General features: G+C 42.3%; 65 non-coding genes across 65 annotated transcripts; all 65 read right to left on the bottom strand.

The window, feature by feature from the left end:
• Positions 1-44: 44 nt before the first annotated feature.
• Positions 45-130, bottom strand: TRNAY-GUA (transfer RNA tyrosine (anticodon GUA)). Its single transcript is given in 2 exon segments — positions 45-80; positions 94-130. It is a non-coding gene; the product is annotated as a tRNA-Tyr (tRNA).
• A 62-nt stretch (positions 131-192) lies between these two features.
• On the bottom strand, positions 193-278 carry TRNAY-GUA (transfer RNA tyrosine (anticodon GUA)). Its single transcript is given in 2 exon segments — positions 193-228; positions 242-278. It is a non-coding gene; the product is annotated as a tRNA-Tyr (tRNA).
• A 62-nt stretch (positions 279-340) lies between these two features.
• On the bottom strand, positions 341-426 carry TRNAY-GUA (transfer RNA tyrosine (anticodon GUA)). Its single transcript is given in 2 exon segments — positions 341-376; positions 390-426. It is a non-coding gene; the product is annotated as a tRNA-Tyr (tRNA).
• A 62-nt stretch (positions 427-488) lies between these two features.
• On the bottom strand, positions 489-574 carry TRNAY-GUA (transfer RNA tyrosine (anticodon GUA)). The gene is given in 2 exon segments: positions 489-524; positions 538-574. It is a non-coding gene; the product is annotated as a tRNA-Tyr (tRNA).
• Positions 575-636: 62 nt separating this feature from the next.
• Positions 637-722, bottom strand: TRNAY-GUA (transfer RNA tyrosine (anticodon GUA)). The gene is given in 2 exon segments: positions 637-672; positions 686-722. It is a non-coding gene; the product is annotated as a tRNA-Tyr (tRNA).
• A 62-nt stretch (positions 723-784) lies between these two features.
• Positions 785-870, bottom strand: TRNAY-GUA (transfer RNA tyrosine (anticodon GUA)). Its single transcript is given in 2 exon segments — positions 785-820; positions 834-870. It is a non-coding gene; the product is annotated as a tRNA-Tyr (tRNA).
• Positions 871-932: 62 nt separating this feature from the next.
• On the bottom strand, positions 933-1,018 carry TRNAY-GUA (transfer RNA tyrosine (anticodon GUA)). Its single transcript is given in 2 exon segments — positions 933-968; positions 982-1,018. It is a non-coding gene; the product is annotated as a tRNA-Tyr (tRNA).
• A 62-nt stretch (positions 1,019-1,080) lies between these two features.
• TRNAY-GUA (transfer RNA tyrosine (anticodon GUA)) lies at positions 1,081-1,166 on the bottom strand. Its single transcript is given in 2 exon segments — positions 1,081-1,116; positions 1,130-1,166. It is a non-coding gene; the product is annotated as a tRNA-Tyr (tRNA).
• Positions 1,167-1,228: 62 nt separating this feature from the next.
• TRNAY-GUA (transfer RNA tyrosine (anticodon GUA)) lies at positions 1,229-1,314 on the bottom strand. Its single transcript is given in 2 exon segments — positions 1,229-1,264; positions 1,278-1,314. It is a non-coding gene; the product is annotated as a tRNA-Tyr (tRNA).
• Positions 1,315-1,376: 62 nt separating this feature from the next.
• TRNAY-GUA (transfer RNA tyrosine (anticodon GUA)) lies at positions 1,377-1,462 on the bottom strand. The gene is given in 2 exon segments: positions 1,377-1,412; positions 1,426-1,462. It is a non-coding gene; the product is annotated as a tRNA-Tyr (tRNA).
• A 62-nt stretch (positions 1,463-1,524) lies between these two features.
• TRNAY-GUA (transfer RNA tyrosine (anticodon GUA)) lies at positions 1,525-1,610 on the bottom strand. Its single transcript is given in 2 exon segments — positions 1,525-1,560; positions 1,574-1,610. It is a non-coding gene; the product is annotated as a tRNA-Tyr (tRNA).
• Positions 1,611-1,672: 62 nt separating this feature from the next.
• On the bottom strand, positions 1,673-1,758 carry TRNAY-GUA (transfer RNA tyrosine (anticodon GUA)). Its single transcript is given in 2 exon segments — positions 1,673-1,708; positions 1,722-1,758. It is a non-coding gene; the product is annotated as a tRNA-Tyr (tRNA).
• Positions 1,759-1,820: 62 nt separating this feature from the next.
• On the bottom strand, positions 1,821-1,906 carry TRNAY-GUA (transfer RNA tyrosine (anticodon GUA)). Its single transcript is given in 2 exon segments — positions 1,821-1,856; positions 1,870-1,906. It is a non-coding gene; the product is annotated as a tRNA-Tyr (tRNA).
• A 62-nt stretch (positions 1,907-1,968) lies between these two features.
• On the bottom strand, positions 1,969-2,054 carry TRNAY-GUA (transfer RNA tyrosine (anticodon GUA)). The gene is given in 2 exon segments: positions 1,969-2,004; positions 2,018-2,054. It is a non-coding gene; the product is annotated as a tRNA-Tyr (tRNA).
• A 62-nt stretch (positions 2,055-2,116) lies between these two features.
• Positions 2,117-2,202, bottom strand: TRNAY-GUA (transfer RNA tyrosine (anticodon GUA)). Its single transcript is given in 2 exon segments — positions 2,117-2,152; positions 2,166-2,202. It is a non-coding gene; the product is annotated as a tRNA-Tyr (tRNA).
• A 62-nt stretch (positions 2,203-2,264) lies between these two features.
• Positions 2,265-2,350, bottom strand: TRNAY-GUA (transfer RNA tyrosine (anticodon GUA)). The gene is given in 2 exon segments: positions 2,265-2,300; positions 2,314-2,350. It is a non-coding gene; the product is annotated as a tRNA-Tyr (tRNA).
• A 62-nt stretch (positions 2,351-2,412) lies between these two features.
• On the bottom strand, positions 2,413-2,498 carry TRNAY-GUA (transfer RNA tyrosine (anticodon GUA)). The gene is given in 2 exon segments: positions 2,413-2,448; positions 2,462-2,498. It is a non-coding gene; the product is annotated as a tRNA-Tyr (tRNA).
• Positions 2,499-2,560: 62 nt separating this feature from the next.
• TRNAY-GUA (transfer RNA tyrosine (anticodon GUA)) lies at positions 2,561-2,646 on the bottom strand. Its single transcript is given in 2 exon segments — positions 2,561-2,596; positions 2,610-2,646. It is a non-coding gene; the product is annotated as a tRNA-Tyr (tRNA).
• A 62-nt stretch (positions 2,647-2,708) lies between these two features.
• On the bottom strand, positions 2,709-2,794 carry TRNAY-GUA (transfer RNA tyrosine (anticodon GUA)). Its single transcript is given in 2 exon segments — positions 2,709-2,744; positions 2,758-2,794. It is a non-coding gene; the product is annotated as a tRNA-Tyr (tRNA).
• A 62-nt stretch (positions 2,795-2,856) lies between these two features.
• Positions 2,857-2,942, bottom strand: TRNAY-GUA (transfer RNA tyrosine (anticodon GUA)). The gene is given in 2 exon segments: positions 2,857-2,892; positions 2,906-2,942. It is a non-coding gene; the product is annotated as a tRNA-Tyr (tRNA).
• A 62-nt stretch (positions 2,943-3,004) lies between these two features.
• TRNAY-GUA (transfer RNA tyrosine (anticodon GUA)) lies at positions 3,005-3,090 on the bottom strand. Its single transcript is given in 2 exon segments — positions 3,005-3,040; positions 3,054-3,090. It is a non-coding gene; the product is annotated as a tRNA-Tyr (tRNA).
• Positions 3,091-3,152: 62 nt separating this feature from the next.
• On the bottom strand, positions 3,153-3,238 carry TRNAY-GUA (transfer RNA tyrosine (anticodon GUA)). The gene is given in 2 exon segments: positions 3,153-3,188; positions 3,202-3,238. It is a non-coding gene; the product is annotated as a tRNA-Tyr (tRNA).
• Positions 3,239-3,299: 61 nt separating this feature from the next.
• On the bottom strand, positions 3,300-3,385 carry TRNAY-GUA (transfer RNA tyrosine (anticodon GUA)). The gene is given in 2 exon segments: positions 3,300-3,335; positions 3,349-3,385. It is a non-coding gene; the product is annotated as a tRNA-Tyr (tRNA).
• A 62-nt stretch (positions 3,386-3,447) lies between these two features.
• TRNAY-GUA (transfer RNA tyrosine (anticodon GUA)) lies at positions 3,448-3,533 on the bottom strand. The gene is given in 2 exon segments: positions 3,448-3,483; positions 3,497-3,533. It is a non-coding gene; the product is annotated as a tRNA-Tyr (tRNA).
• A 62-nt stretch (positions 3,534-3,595) lies between these two features.
• TRNAY-GUA (transfer RNA tyrosine (anticodon GUA)) lies at positions 3,596-3,681 on the bottom strand. Its single transcript is given in 2 exon segments — positions 3,596-3,631; positions 3,645-3,681. It is a non-coding gene; the product is annotated as a tRNA-Tyr (tRNA).
• A 62-nt stretch (positions 3,682-3,743) lies between these two features.
• TRNAY-GUA (transfer RNA tyrosine (anticodon GUA)) lies at positions 3,744-3,829 on the bottom strand. Its single transcript is given in 2 exon segments — positions 3,744-3,779; positions 3,793-3,829. It is a non-coding gene; the product is annotated as a tRNA-Tyr (tRNA).
• A 62-nt stretch (positions 3,830-3,891) lies between these two features.
• On the bottom strand, positions 3,892-3,977 carry TRNAY-GUA (transfer RNA tyrosine (anticodon GUA)). Its single transcript is given in 2 exon segments — positions 3,892-3,927; positions 3,941-3,977. It is a non-coding gene; the product is annotated as a tRNA-Tyr (tRNA).
• A 62-nt stretch (positions 3,978-4,039) lies between these two features.
• TRNAY-GUA (transfer RNA tyrosine (anticodon GUA)) lies at positions 4,040-4,125 on the bottom strand. Its single transcript is given in 2 exon segments — positions 4,040-4,075; positions 4,089-4,125. It is a non-coding gene; the product is annotated as a tRNA-Tyr (tRNA).
• Positions 4,126-4,187: 62 nt separating this feature from the next.
• TRNAY-GUA (transfer RNA tyrosine (anticodon GUA)) lies at positions 4,188-4,273 on the bottom strand. Its single transcript is given in 2 exon segments — positions 4,188-4,223; positions 4,237-4,273. It is a non-coding gene; the product is annotated as a tRNA-Tyr (tRNA).
• Positions 4,274-4,335: 62 nt separating this feature from the next.
• Positions 4,336-4,421, bottom strand: TRNAY-GUA (transfer RNA tyrosine (anticodon GUA)). The gene is given in 2 exon segments: positions 4,336-4,371; positions 4,385-4,421. It is a non-coding gene; the product is annotated as a tRNA-Tyr (tRNA).
• A 62-nt stretch (positions 4,422-4,483) lies between these two features.
• Positions 4,484-4,569, bottom strand: TRNAY-GUA (transfer RNA tyrosine (anticodon GUA)). Its single transcript is given in 2 exon segments — positions 4,484-4,519; positions 4,533-4,569. It is a non-coding gene; the product is annotated as a tRNA-Tyr (tRNA).
• A 62-nt stretch (positions 4,570-4,631) lies between these two features.
• On the bottom strand, positions 4,632-4,717 carry TRNAY-GUA (transfer RNA tyrosine (anticodon GUA)). The gene is given in 2 exon segments: positions 4,632-4,667; positions 4,681-4,717. It is a non-coding gene; the product is annotated as a tRNA-Tyr (tRNA).
• Positions 4,718-4,779: 62 nt separating this feature from the next.
• On the bottom strand, positions 4,780-4,865 carry TRNAY-GUA (transfer RNA tyrosine (anticodon GUA)). The gene is given in 2 exon segments: positions 4,780-4,815; positions 4,829-4,865. It is a non-coding gene; the product is annotated as a tRNA-Tyr (tRNA).
• A 62-nt stretch (positions 4,866-4,927) lies between these two features.
• TRNAY-GUA (transfer RNA tyrosine (anticodon GUA)) lies at positions 4,928-5,013 on the bottom strand. Its single transcript is given in 2 exon segments — positions 4,928-4,963; positions 4,977-5,013. It is a non-coding gene; the product is annotated as a tRNA-Tyr (tRNA).
• A 61-nt stretch (positions 5,014-5,074) lies between these two features.
• Positions 5,075-5,160, bottom strand: TRNAY-GUA (transfer RNA tyrosine (anticodon GUA)). The gene is given in 2 exon segments: positions 5,075-5,110; positions 5,124-5,160. It is a non-coding gene; the product is annotated as a tRNA-Tyr (tRNA).
• A 62-nt stretch (positions 5,161-5,222) lies between these two features.
• TRNAY-GUA (transfer RNA tyrosine (anticodon GUA)) lies at positions 5,223-5,308 on the bottom strand. Its single transcript is given in 2 exon segments — positions 5,223-5,258; positions 5,272-5,308. It is a non-coding gene; the product is annotated as a tRNA-Tyr (tRNA).
• Positions 5,309-5,370: 62 nt separating this feature from the next.
• On the bottom strand, positions 5,371-5,456 carry TRNAY-GUA (transfer RNA tyrosine (anticodon GUA)). Its single transcript is given in 2 exon segments — positions 5,371-5,406; positions 5,420-5,456. It is a non-coding gene; the product is annotated as a tRNA-Tyr (tRNA).
• Positions 5,457-5,518: 62 nt separating this feature from the next.
• Positions 5,519-5,604, bottom strand: TRNAY-GUA (transfer RNA tyrosine (anticodon GUA)). The gene is given in 2 exon segments: positions 5,519-5,554; positions 5,568-5,604. It is a non-coding gene; the product is annotated as a tRNA-Tyr (tRNA).
• A 62-nt stretch (positions 5,605-5,666) lies between these two features.
• TRNAY-GUA (transfer RNA tyrosine (anticodon GUA)) lies at positions 5,667-5,752 on the bottom strand. The gene is given in 2 exon segments: positions 5,667-5,702; positions 5,716-5,752. It is a non-coding gene; the product is annotated as a tRNA-Tyr (tRNA).
• Positions 5,753-5,814: 62 nt separating this feature from the next.
• Positions 5,815-5,900, bottom strand: TRNAY-GUA (transfer RNA tyrosine (anticodon GUA)). The gene is given in 2 exon segments: positions 5,815-5,850; positions 5,864-5,900. It is a non-coding gene; the product is annotated as a tRNA-Tyr (tRNA).
• Positions 5,901-5,962: 62 nt separating this feature from the next.
• Positions 5,963-6,048, bottom strand: TRNAY-GUA (transfer RNA tyrosine (anticodon GUA)). The gene is given in 2 exon segments: positions 5,963-5,998; positions 6,012-6,048. It is a non-coding gene; the product is annotated as a tRNA-Tyr (tRNA).
• A 62-nt stretch (positions 6,049-6,110) lies between these two features.
• TRNAY-GUA (transfer RNA tyrosine (anticodon GUA)) lies at positions 6,111-6,196 on the bottom strand. Its single transcript is given in 2 exon segments — positions 6,111-6,146; positions 6,160-6,196. It is a non-coding gene; the product is annotated as a tRNA-Tyr (tRNA).
• A 62-nt stretch (positions 6,197-6,258) lies between these two features.
• On the bottom strand, positions 6,259-6,344 carry TRNAY-GUA (transfer RNA tyrosine (anticodon GUA)). Its single transcript is given in 2 exon segments — positions 6,259-6,294; positions 6,308-6,344. It is a non-coding gene; the product is annotated as a tRNA-Tyr (tRNA).
• A 62-nt stretch (positions 6,345-6,406) lies between these two features.
• Positions 6,407-6,492, bottom strand: TRNAY-GUA (transfer RNA tyrosine (anticodon GUA)). The gene is given in 2 exon segments: positions 6,407-6,442; positions 6,456-6,492. It is a non-coding gene; the product is annotated as a tRNA-Tyr (tRNA).
• A 62-nt stretch (positions 6,493-6,554) lies between these two features.
• On the bottom strand, positions 6,555-6,640 carry TRNAY-GUA (transfer RNA tyrosine (anticodon GUA)). Its single transcript is given in 2 exon segments — positions 6,555-6,590; positions 6,604-6,640. It is a non-coding gene; the product is annotated as a tRNA-Tyr (tRNA).
• Positions 6,641-6,702: 62 nt separating this feature from the next.
• On the bottom strand, positions 6,703-6,788 carry TRNAY-GUA (transfer RNA tyrosine (anticodon GUA)). The gene is given in 2 exon segments: positions 6,703-6,738; positions 6,752-6,788. It is a non-coding gene; the product is annotated as a tRNA-Tyr (tRNA).
• A 62-nt stretch (positions 6,789-6,850) lies between these two features.
• TRNAY-GUA (transfer RNA tyrosine (anticodon GUA)) lies at positions 6,851-6,936 on the bottom strand. The gene is given in 2 exon segments: positions 6,851-6,886; positions 6,900-6,936. It is a non-coding gene; the product is annotated as a tRNA-Tyr (tRNA).
• Positions 6,937-6,998: 62 nt separating this feature from the next.
• On the bottom strand, positions 6,999-7,084 carry TRNAY-GUA (transfer RNA tyrosine (anticodon GUA)). Its single transcript is given in 2 exon segments — positions 6,999-7,034; positions 7,048-7,084. It is a non-coding gene; the product is annotated as a tRNA-Tyr (tRNA).
• A 62-nt stretch (positions 7,085-7,146) lies between these two features.
• Positions 7,147-7,232, bottom strand: TRNAY-GUA (transfer RNA tyrosine (anticodon GUA)). The gene is given in 2 exon segments: positions 7,147-7,182; positions 7,196-7,232. It is a non-coding gene; the product is annotated as a tRNA-Tyr (tRNA).
• A 62-nt stretch (positions 7,233-7,294) lies between these two features.
• TRNAY-GUA (transfer RNA tyrosine (anticodon GUA)) lies at positions 7,295-7,380 on the bottom strand. The gene is given in 2 exon segments: positions 7,295-7,330; positions 7,344-7,380. It is a non-coding gene; the product is annotated as a tRNA-Tyr (tRNA).
• Positions 7,381-7,442: 62 nt separating this feature from the next.
• On the bottom strand, positions 7,443-7,528 carry TRNAY-GUA (transfer RNA tyrosine (anticodon GUA)). Its single transcript is given in 2 exon segments — positions 7,443-7,478; positions 7,492-7,528. It is a non-coding gene; the product is annotated as a tRNA-Tyr (tRNA).
• Positions 7,529-7,590: 62 nt separating this feature from the next.
• On the bottom strand, positions 7,591-7,676 carry TRNAY-GUA (transfer RNA tyrosine (anticodon GUA)). Its single transcript is given in 2 exon segments — positions 7,591-7,626; positions 7,640-7,676. It is a non-coding gene; the product is annotated as a tRNA-Tyr (tRNA).
• A 62-nt stretch (positions 7,677-7,738) lies between these two features.
• Positions 7,739-7,824, bottom strand: TRNAY-GUA (transfer RNA tyrosine (anticodon GUA)). The gene is given in 2 exon segments: positions 7,739-7,774; positions 7,788-7,824. It is a non-coding gene; the product is annotated as a tRNA-Tyr (tRNA).
• A 62-nt stretch (positions 7,825-7,886) lies between these two features.
• TRNAY-GUA (transfer RNA tyrosine (anticodon GUA)) lies at positions 7,887-7,972 on the bottom strand. The gene is given in 2 exon segments: positions 7,887-7,922; positions 7,936-7,972. It is a non-coding gene; the product is annotated as a tRNA-Tyr (tRNA).
• Positions 7,973-8,034: 62 nt separating this feature from the next.
• On the bottom strand, positions 8,035-8,120 carry TRNAY-GUA (transfer RNA tyrosine (anticodon GUA)). Its single transcript is given in 2 exon segments — positions 8,035-8,070; positions 8,084-8,120. It is a non-coding gene; the product is annotated as a tRNA-Tyr (tRNA).
• A 62-nt stretch (positions 8,121-8,182) lies between these two features.
• TRNAY-GUA (transfer RNA tyrosine (anticodon GUA)) lies at positions 8,183-8,268 on the bottom strand. Its single transcript is given in 2 exon segments — positions 8,183-8,218; positions 8,232-8,268. It is a non-coding gene; the product is annotated as a tRNA-Tyr (tRNA).
• A 62-nt stretch (positions 8,269-8,330) lies between these two features.
• On the bottom strand, positions 8,331-8,416 carry TRNAY-GUA (transfer RNA tyrosine (anticodon GUA)). The gene is given in 2 exon segments: positions 8,331-8,366; positions 8,380-8,416. It is a non-coding gene; the product is annotated as a tRNA-Tyr (tRNA).
• Positions 8,417-8,478: 62 nt separating this feature from the next.
• On the bottom strand, positions 8,479-8,564 carry TRNAY-GUA (transfer RNA tyrosine (anticodon GUA)). The gene is given in 2 exon segments: positions 8,479-8,514; positions 8,528-8,564. It is a non-coding gene; the product is annotated as a tRNA-Tyr (tRNA).
• A 62-nt stretch (positions 8,565-8,626) lies between these two features.
• On the bottom strand, positions 8,627-8,712 carry TRNAY-GUA (transfer RNA tyrosine (anticodon GUA)). Its single transcript is given in 2 exon segments — positions 8,627-8,662; positions 8,676-8,712. It is a non-coding gene; the product is annotated as a tRNA-Tyr (tRNA).
• A 62-nt stretch (positions 8,713-8,774) lies between these two features.
• Positions 8,775-8,860, bottom strand: TRNAY-GUA (transfer RNA tyrosine (anticodon GUA)). The gene is given in 2 exon segments: positions 8,775-8,810; positions 8,824-8,860. It is a non-coding gene; the product is annotated as a tRNA-Tyr (tRNA).
• A 62-nt stretch (positions 8,861-8,922) lies between these two features.
• Positions 8,923-9,008, bottom strand: TRNAY-GUA (transfer RNA tyrosine (anticodon GUA)). The gene is given in 2 exon segments: positions 8,923-8,958; positions 8,972-9,008. It is a non-coding gene; the product is annotated as a tRNA-Tyr (tRNA).
• Positions 9,009-9,070: 62 nt separating this feature from the next.
• Positions 9,071-9,156, bottom strand: TRNAY-GUA (transfer RNA tyrosine (anticodon GUA)). The gene is given in 2 exon segments: positions 9,071-9,106; positions 9,120-9,156. It is a non-coding gene; the product is annotated as a tRNA-Tyr (tRNA).
• Positions 9,157-9,218: 62 nt separating this feature from the next.
• Positions 9,219-9,304, bottom strand: TRNAY-GUA (transfer RNA tyrosine (anticodon GUA)). Its single transcript is given in 2 exon segments — positions 9,219-9,254; positions 9,268-9,304. It is a non-coding gene; the product is annotated as a tRNA-Tyr (tRNA).
• A 62-nt stretch (positions 9,305-9,366) lies between these two features.
• On the bottom strand, positions 9,367-9,452 carry TRNAY-GUA (transfer RNA tyrosine (anticodon GUA)). The gene is given in 2 exon segments: positions 9,367-9,402; positions 9,416-9,452. It is a non-coding gene; the product is annotated as a tRNA-Tyr (tRNA).
• A 209-nt stretch (positions 9,453-9,661) lies between these two features.
• TRNAY-GUA (transfer RNA tyrosine (anticodon GUA)) lies at positions 9,662-9,747 on the bottom strand. The gene is given in 2 exon segments: positions 9,662-9,697; positions 9,711-9,747. It is a non-coding gene; the product is annotated as a tRNA-Tyr (tRNA).
• Between the last annotated feature and the right edge of the window lie 13 nt (positions 9,748-9,760).

Raw genomic sequence — 9,760 nt, 5'->3', positions numbered from 1 at the left:
TCAAGGATTAAGAATAAAATGAGATATAAAATGCAAACAAATCTTCCGTCGAGCCGGATTTGAACCAGCGACCTATGGATTACAATCGTCACTCTACAGTCCACCGCTCTACCAACTGAGCTATCGACGGCTGATTGCTGGGTTTCATTCAAGGATTAAAAATAAAATGAGATATAAAATGCAAATAAATCTTCCGTCGAGCCGGATTTGAACCAGCGACCTATGGATTACAATTGTCACTCTACAGTCCACCGCTCTACCAACTGAGCTATCGACGGCTGATTGCTGGGTTTCATTCAAGGATTAAGAATAAAATGAGATATAAAATGCAAACAAATCTTCCGACGAGCCGGATTTGAACCAGCGACCTATGGATTACAATTGTCACTCTACAGTCCACCGCTCTACCAACTGAGCTATCGACGGCTGATTGCTGGGTTTCATTCAAGGATTAAAAATAAAATGAGATATAAAATGCAAATAAATCTTCCGTCGAGCCGGATTTGAACCAGCGACCTATGGATTACAATTGTCACTCTACAGTCCACCGCTCTACCAACTGAGCTATCGACGGCTGATTGCTGGGTTTCATTCAAGGATTAAGAATAAAATGAGATATAAAATGCAAATAAATCTTCCGTCGAGCCGGATTTGAACCAGCGACCTATGGATTACAATTGTCACTCTACAGTCCACCGCTCTACCAACTGAGCTATCGACGGCTGATTGCTGGGTTTCATTCAAGGATTAAGAATAAAATGAGGTATAAAATGCAAATAAATCTTCCGTCGAGCCGGATTTGAACCAGCGACCTATGGATTACAATTGTCACTCTACAGTCCACCGCTCTACCAACTGAGCTATCGACGGCTGATTGCTGGGTCGCATTCAAGGATTAAGAATAAAATGAGATATAAAATGCAAATAAATCTTCCGTCGAGCCGGATTTGAACCAGCGACCTATGGATTACAATTGTCACTCTACAGTCCACCGCTCTACCAACGGAGCTATCGACGGCTGATTGCTGGGTCGCATTCAAGGATTAAGAATAAAATGAGATATAAAACGCAAATAAATCTTCCGTCGAGCCGGATTTGAACCAGCGACCTATGGATTACAATTGTCACTCTACAGTCCACCGCTCTACCAACTGAGCTATCGACGGCTGATTGCTGGGTTTCATTCAAGGATTAAGAATAAAATGAGATATAAAATGCAAATAAATCTTCCGTCGAGCCGGATTTGAACCAGCGACCTATGGATTACAATTGTCACTCTACAGTCCACCGCTCTACCAACTGAGCTATCGACGGCCGATTGCTGGGTTTCATTCAAGGATTAAGAATAAAATGAGATATAAAATGCAAACAAATCTTCCGTCGAGCCGGATTTGAACCAGCGACCTAAGGATTACAATTGTCACTCTACAGTCCACCGCTCTACCAACTGAGCTATCGACGGCAGATTGCTGGGTTTCATTCAAGGATTAAAAATAAAATGAGATATAAAATGCAAATAAATCTTCCGTCGAGCCGGATTTGAACCAGCGACCTATGGATTACAATTGTCACTCTACAGTCCACCGCTCTACCAACTGAGCTATCGACGGCTGATTGCTGGGTTTCATTCAAGGATTAAGAATAAAATGAGATATAAAATGCAAACAAATCTTCCGTCGAGCCGGATTTGAACCAGCGACCTATGGATTACAATTGTCACTCTACAGTCCACCGCTCTACCAACTGAGCTATCGACGGCTGATTGCTGGGTTTCATTCAAGGATTAAAAATAAAATGAGATATAAAATGCAAATAAATCTTCCGTCGAGCCGGATTTGAACCAGCGACCTATGGATTACAATTGTCACTCTACAGTCCACCGCTCTACCAACTGAGTTATCGACGGCTGATTGCTAGGTTTCATTCAAGGATTAAGAATAAAATGAGATATAAAATGCAAATAAATCTTCCGTCGAGCCGGATTTGAACCAGCGACCTATGGATTACAATTGTCACTCTACAGTCCACCGCTCTACCAACTGAGCTATCGACGGCTGAATGCTGGGTCGCATTCAAGGATTAAGAATAAAATGAGATATAAAATGCAAATAAATCTTCCGTCGAGCCGGATTTGAACCAGCGACCTATGGATTACAATTGTCACTCTACAGTCCACCGCTCTACCAACTGAGCTATCGACGGCCGATTGCTGGGTTTCATTCAAGGATTAAGAATAAAATGAGATATAAAATGCAAACAAATCTTCCGTCGAGCCGGATTTGAACCAGCGACCTATGGATTACAATTGTCACTCTACAGTCCACCGCTCTACCAACTGAGCTATCGACGGCTGATTGCTGGGTTTCATTCAAGGATTAAAAATAAAATGAGATATAAAATGCAAATAAATCTTCCGTCGAGCCGGATTTGAACCAGCGACCTATGGATTACAATTGTCACTCTACAGTCCACCGCTCTACCAACTGAGCTATCGACGGCTGATTGCTGGGTTTCATTCAAGGATTAAGAATAAAATGAGATATAAAATGCAAACAAATCTTCCGTCGAGCCGGATTTGAACCAGCGACCTATGGATTACAATCGTCACTCTACAGTCCACCGCTCTACCAACTGAGCTATCGACGGCTGATTGCTGGGTTTCATTCAAGGATTAAAAATAAAATGAGATATAAAATGCAAATAAATCTTCCGTCGAGCCGGATTTGAACCAGCGACCTATGGATTACAATTGTCACTCTACAGTCCACCGCTCTACCAACTGAGCTATCGACGGCTGATTGCTGGGTTTCATTCAAGGATTAAGAATAAAATGAGATATAAAATGCAAATAAATCTTCCGTCGAGCCGGATTTGAACCAGCGACCTATGGATTACAATTGTCACTCTACAGTCCACCGCTCTACCAACTGAGCTATCGACGGCCGATTGCTGGGTTTCATTCAAGGATTAAGAATAAAATGAGATATAAAATGCAAATAAATCTTCCGTCGAGCCGGATTTGAACCAGCGACCTATGGATTACAATTGTCACTCTACAGTCCACCGCTCTACCAACTGAGCTATCGACGGCTGATTGCTGGGTTTCATTCAAGGATTAAGAATAAAATGAGATATAAAATGCAAATAAATCTTCCGTCGAGCCGGATTTGAACCAGCGACCTATGGATTACAATTGTCACTCTACAGTCCACCGCTCTACCAACTGAGCTATCGACGGCCGATTGCTGGGTTTCATTCAAGGATTAAGAATAAAATGAGATATAAAATGCAAACAAGCTTCCGTCGAGCCGGATTTGAACCAGCGACCTATGGATTACAATTGTCACTCTACAGTCCACCGCTCTACCAACTGAGCTATCGACGGCTGATTGCTGGGTTTCATTCAAGGATTAAAAATAAAATGAGATATAAAATGCAAATAAATCTTCCGTCGAGCCGGATTTGAACCAGCGACCTATGGATTACAATTGTCACTCTACAGTCCACCGCTCTACCAACTGAGCTATCGACGGCTGATTGCTGGGTTTCATTCAAGGATTAAGAATAAAATGAGATATAAAATGCAAACAAATCTTCCGTCGAGCCGGATTTGAACCAGCGACCTATGGATTACAATCGTCACTCTACAGTCCACCGCTCTACCAACTGAGCTATCGACGGCTGATTGCTGGGTTTCATTCAAGGATTAAAAATAAAATGAGATATAAAATGCAAATAAATCTTCCGTCGAGCCGGATTTGAACCAGCGACCTATGGATTACAATTGTCACTCTACAGTCCACCGCTCTACCAACTGAGCTATCGACGGCTGATTGCTGGGTTTCATTCAAGGATTAAGAATAAAATGAGATATAAAATGCAAATAAACCTTCCGTCGAGCCGGATTTGAACCAGCGACCTATGGATTACAATTGTCACTCTACAGTCCACCGCTCTACCAACTGAGCTATCGACGGCTGATTGCTGGGTTTCATTCAAGGATTAAGAATAAAATGAGATATAAAATGCAAATAAATCTTCCGTCGAGCCGGATTTGAACCAGCGACCTATGGATTACAATTGTCACTCTACAGTCCACCGCTCTACCAACTGAGCTATCGACGGCCGATTGCTGGGTTTCATTCAAGGATTAAGAATAAAATGAGATATAAAATGCAAATAAATCTTCCGTCGAGCCGGATTTGAACCAGCGACCTATGGATTACAATTGTCACTCTACAGTCCACCGCTCTACCAACTGAGCTATCGACGGCTGATTGCTGGGTTTCATTCAAGGATTAAGAATAAAATGAGATATAAAATGCAAATAAATCTTCCGTCGAGCCGGATTTGAACCAGCGACCTATGGATTACAATTGTCACTCTACAGTCCACCGCTCTACCAACTGAGCTATCGACGGCCGATTGCTGGGTTTCATTCAAGGATTAAGAATAAAATGAGATATAAAATGCAAACAAATCTTCCGTCGAGCCGGATTTGTACCAGCGACCTATGGATTACAATTGTCACTCTACAGTCCACCGCTCTACCAACTGAGCTATCGACGGCTGATTGCAGGGTTTCATTCAAGGATTAAAAATAAAATGAGATATAAAATGCAAATAAATCTTCCGTCGAGCCGGATTTGAACCAGCGACCTATGGATTACAATTGTCACTCTACAGTCCACCGCTCTACCAACTGAGCTATCGACGGCTGATTGCTGGGTTTCATTCAAGGATTAAGAATAAAATGAGATATAAAATGCAAACAAATCTTCCGTCGAGCCGGATTTGAACCAGCGACCTATGGATTACAATTGTCACTCTACAGTCCACCGCTCTACCAACTGAGCTATCGACGGCTGATTGCTGGGTTTCATTCAAGGATTAAGAATAAAATGAGATATAAAATGCAAATAAATCTTCCGTCGAGCCGGATTTGAACCAGCGACCTATGGATTACAATTGTCACTCTACAGTCCACCGCTCTACCAACTGAGCTATCGACGGCCGATTGCTGGGTTTCATTCAAGGATTAAGAATAAAATGAGATATAAAATGCAAACAAGCTTCCGTCGAGCCGGATTTGAACCAGCGACCTATGGATTACAATTGTCACTCTACAGTCCACCGCTCTACCAACTGAGCTATCGACGGCTGATTGCTGGGTTTCATTCAAGGATTAAAAATAAAATGAGATATAAAATGCAAATAAATCTTCCGTCGAGCCGGATTTGAACCAGCGACCTATGGATTACAATTGTCACTCTACAGTCCACCGCTCTACCAACTGAGCTATCGACGGCTGATTGCTGGGTTTCATTCAAGGATTAAGAATAAAATGAGATATAAAATGCAAACAAATCTTCCGTCGAGCCGGATTTGAACCAGCGACCTATGGATTACAATCGTCACTCTACAGTCCACCGCTCTACCAACTGAGCTATCGACGGCTGATTGCTGGGTTTCATTCAAGGATTAAAAATAAAATGAGATATAAAATGCAAATAAATCTTCCGTCGAGCCGGATTTGAACCAGCGACCTATGGATTACAATTGTCACTCTACAGTCCACCGCTCTACCAACTGAGCTATCGACGGCTGATTGCTGGGTTTCATTCAAGGATTAAGAATAAAATGAGATATAAAATGCAAATAAACCTTCCGTCGAGCCGGATTTGAACCAGCGACCTATGGATTACAATTGTCACTCTACAGTCCACCGCTCTACCAACTGAGCTATCGACGGCTGATTGCTGGGTTTCATTCAAGGATTAAGAATAAAATGAGATATAAAATGCAAATAAATCTTCCGTCGAGCCGGATTTGAACCAGCGACCTATGGATTACAATTGTCACTCTACAGTCCACCGCTCTACCAACTGAGCTATCGACGGCCGATTGCTGGGTTTCATTCAAGGATTAAGAATAAAATGAGATATAAAATGCAAATAAATCTTCCGTCGAGCCGGATTTGAACCAGCGACCTATGGATTACAATTGTCACTCTACAGTCCACCGCTCTACCAACTGAGCTATCGACGGCTGATTGCTGGGTTTCATTCAAGGATTAAGAATAAAATGAGATATAAAATGCAAATAAATCTTCCGTCGAGCCGGATTTGAACCAGCGACCTATGGATTACAATTGTCACTCTACAGTCCACCGCTCTACCAACTGAGCTATCGACGGCCGATTGCTGGGTTTCATTCAAGGATTAAGAATAAAATGAGATATAAAATGCAAACAAATCTTCCGTCGAGCCGGATTTGTACCAGCGACCTATGGATTACAATTGTCACTCTACAGTCCACCGCTCTACCAACTGAGCTATCGACGGCTGATTGCAGGGTTTCATTCAAGGATTAAAAATAAAATGAGATATAAAATGCAAATAAATCTTCCGTCGAGCCGGATTTGAACCAGCGACCTATGGATTACAATTGTCACTCTACAGTCCACCGCTCTACCAACTGAGCTATCGACGGCTGATTGCTGGGTTTCATTCAAGGATTAAGAATAAAATGAGATATAAAATGCAAACAAATCTTCCGTCGAGCCGGATTTGAACCAGCGACCTATGGATTACAATTGTCACTCTACAGTCCACCGCTCTACCAACTGAGCTATCGACGGCTGATTGCTGGGTTTCATTCAAGGATTAAGAATAAAATGAGATATAAAATGCAAATAAATCTTCCGTCGAGCCGGATTTGAACCAGCGACCTATGGATTACAATTGTCACTCTACAGTCCACCGCTCTACCAACTGAGCTATCGACGGCCGATTGCTGGGTTTCATTCAAGGATTAAGAATAAAATGAGATATAAAATGCAAATAAATCTTCCGTCGAGCCGGATTTGAACCAGCGACCTATGGATTACAATTGTCACTCTACAGTCCACCGCTCTACCAACTGAGCTATCGACGGCTGATTGCTGGGTTTCATTCAAGGATTAAGAATAAAATGAGATATAAAATGCAAATAAATCTTCCGTCGAGCCGGATTTGAACCAGCGACCTATGGATTACAATTGTCACTCTACAGTCCACCGCTCTACCAACTGAGCTATCGACGGCCGATTGCTGGGTTTCATTCAAGGATTAAGAATAAAATGAGATATAAAATGCAAACAAATCTTCCGTCGAGCCGGATTTGTACCAGCGACCTATGGATTACAATTGTCACTCTACAGTCCACCGCTCTACCAACTGAGCTATCGACGGCTGATTGCAGGGTTTCATTCAAGGATTAAAAATAAAATGAGATATAAAATGCAAATAAATCTTCCGTCGAGCCGGATTTGAACCAGCGACCTATGGATTACAATTGTCACTCTACAGTCCACCGCTCTACCAACTGAGCTATCGACGGCTGATTGCTGGGTTTCATTCAAGGATTAAGAATAAAATGAGATATAAAATGCAAACAAATCTTCCGTCGAGCCGGATTTGTACCAGCGACCTATGGATTACAATTGTCACTCTACAGTCCACCGCTCTACCAACTGAGCTATCGACGGCTGATTGCTGGGTTTCATTCAAGGATTAAAAATAAAATGAGATATAAAATGCAAATAAATCTTCCGTCGAGCCGGATTTGAACCAGCGACCTATGGATTACAATTGTCACTCTACAGTCCACCGCTCTACCAACTGAGCTATCGACGGCTGATTGCTGGGTTTCATTCAAGGATTAAGAATAAAATGAGATATAAAATGCAAACAAATCTTCCGTCGAGCCGGATTTGAACCAGCGACCTATGGATTACAATCGTCACTCTACAGTCCACCGCTCTACCAACTGAGCTATCGACGGCTGATTGCTGGGTTTCATTCAAGGATTAAAAATAAAATGAGATATAAAATGCAAATAAATCTTCCGTCGAGCCGGATTTGAACCAGCGACCTATGGATTACAATTGTCACTCTACAGTCCACCGCTCTACCAACTGAGCTATCGACGGCTGATTGCTGGGTTTCATTCAAGGATTAAGAGTAAAATGAGATATAAAATGCAAATAAATCTTCCGTCGAGCCGGATTTGAACCAGCGACCTATGGATTACAATTGTCACTCTACAGTCCACCGCTCTACCAACTGAGCTATCGACGGCTGATTGCTGGGTTTCATTCAAGGATTAAGAATAAAATGAGATATAAAATGCAAATAAATCTTCCGTCGAGCCGGATTTGAACCAGCGACCTATGGATTACAATTGTCACTCTACAGTCCACCGCTCTACCAACTGAGCTATCGACGGCCGATTGCTGGGTTTCATTCAAGGATTAAGAATAAAATGAGATATAAAATGCAAAGAAATCTTCCATCGAGCCGGATTTGAACCAGCGACCTATGGATTACAATTGTCACTCTACAGTCCACCGCTCTACCAACTGAGCTATCGACGGCTGATTGCTGGGTTTCATTCAAGGATTAAGAATAAAATGAGATATAAAATGCAAATAAATCTTCCGTCGAGCCGGATTTGAACCAGCGACCTATGGATTACAATTGTCACTCTACAGTCCACCGCTCTACCAACTGAGCTATCGACGGCCGATTGCTGGGTTTCATTCAAGGATTAAGAATAAAATGAGATATAAAATGCAAACAAATCTTCCGTCGAGCCGGATTTGAACCAGCGACCTATGGATTACAATTGTCACTCTACAGTCCACCGCTCTACCAACTGAGCTATCGACGGCTGATTGCTGGGTTTCATTCAAGGATTAAAAATAAAATGAGATATAAAATGCAAATAAATCTTCCGTCGAGCCGGATTTGAACCAGCGACCTATGGATTACAATTGTCACTCTACAGTCCACCGCTCTACCAACTGAGCTATCGACGGCTGATTGCTGGGTTTCATTCAAGGATTAAGAATAAAATGAGATATAAAATGCAAACAAATCTTCCGTCGAGCCGGATTTGAACCAGCGACCTATGGATTACAATCGTCACTCTACAGTCCACCGCTCTACCAACTGAGCTATCGACGGCTGATTGCTGGGTTTGATTCAAGGATTAAGAATAAAATGAGATATAAAATGCAAATAAATCTTCCGTCGAGCCGGATTTGAACCAGCGACCTATGGATTACAATTGTCACTCTACAGTCCACCGCTCTACCAACTGAGCTATCGACGGCTGATTGCTGGGTTTCATTCAAGGATTAAGAATAAAATGAGATATAAAATGCAAATAAATCTTCCGTCGAGCCGGATTTGAACCAGCGACCTATGGATTACAATTGTCACTCTACAGTCCACCGCTCTACCAACTGAGCTATCGACGGCTGATTGCTGGGTCGCATTCAAGGATTAAGAATAAAATGAGATATAAAATGCAAATAAATCTTCCGTCGAGCCGGATTTGAACCAGCGACCTATGGATTACAATTGTCACTCTACAGTCCACCGCTCTACCAACTGAGCTATCGACGGCTGATTGCTGGGTCGCATTCAAGGATTAAGAATAAAATGAGATATAAAATGCAAATAAATCTTCCGTCGAGCCGGATTTGAACCAGCGACCTATGGATTACAATTGTCACTCTACGTCCACCCCTCTATCAACTGAGCTATCGACGGCTGATTGCTGGGTTTCATTCAAGGATTAAGAATAAAGTGAGATATAAAATGCAAACAAATCTTCCGTCGAGCCGGATTTGAACCAGCGACCTATGGATTACAATTGTCACTCTACAGTCCACCGCTCTACCAACTGAGCTATCGACGGCTGATTGCTGGGT

This window comes from Phalangium opilio, unplaced genomic scaffold, assembly GCF_054372755.1.
Source record: "Phalangium opilio isolate 3A_F unplaced genomic scaffold, DU_Popi_V2 ptg000009l_1, whole genome shotgun sequence".
Classification (NCBI taxonomy): domain Eukaryota; kingdom Metazoa; phylum Arthropoda; class Arachnida; order Opiliones; family Phalangiidae; genus Phalangium; species Phalangium opilio.
The sequence above is the reverse complement of the archived record's forward strand: the minus strand, read 5'-3'. Positions and strand labels throughout refer to the sequence as shown.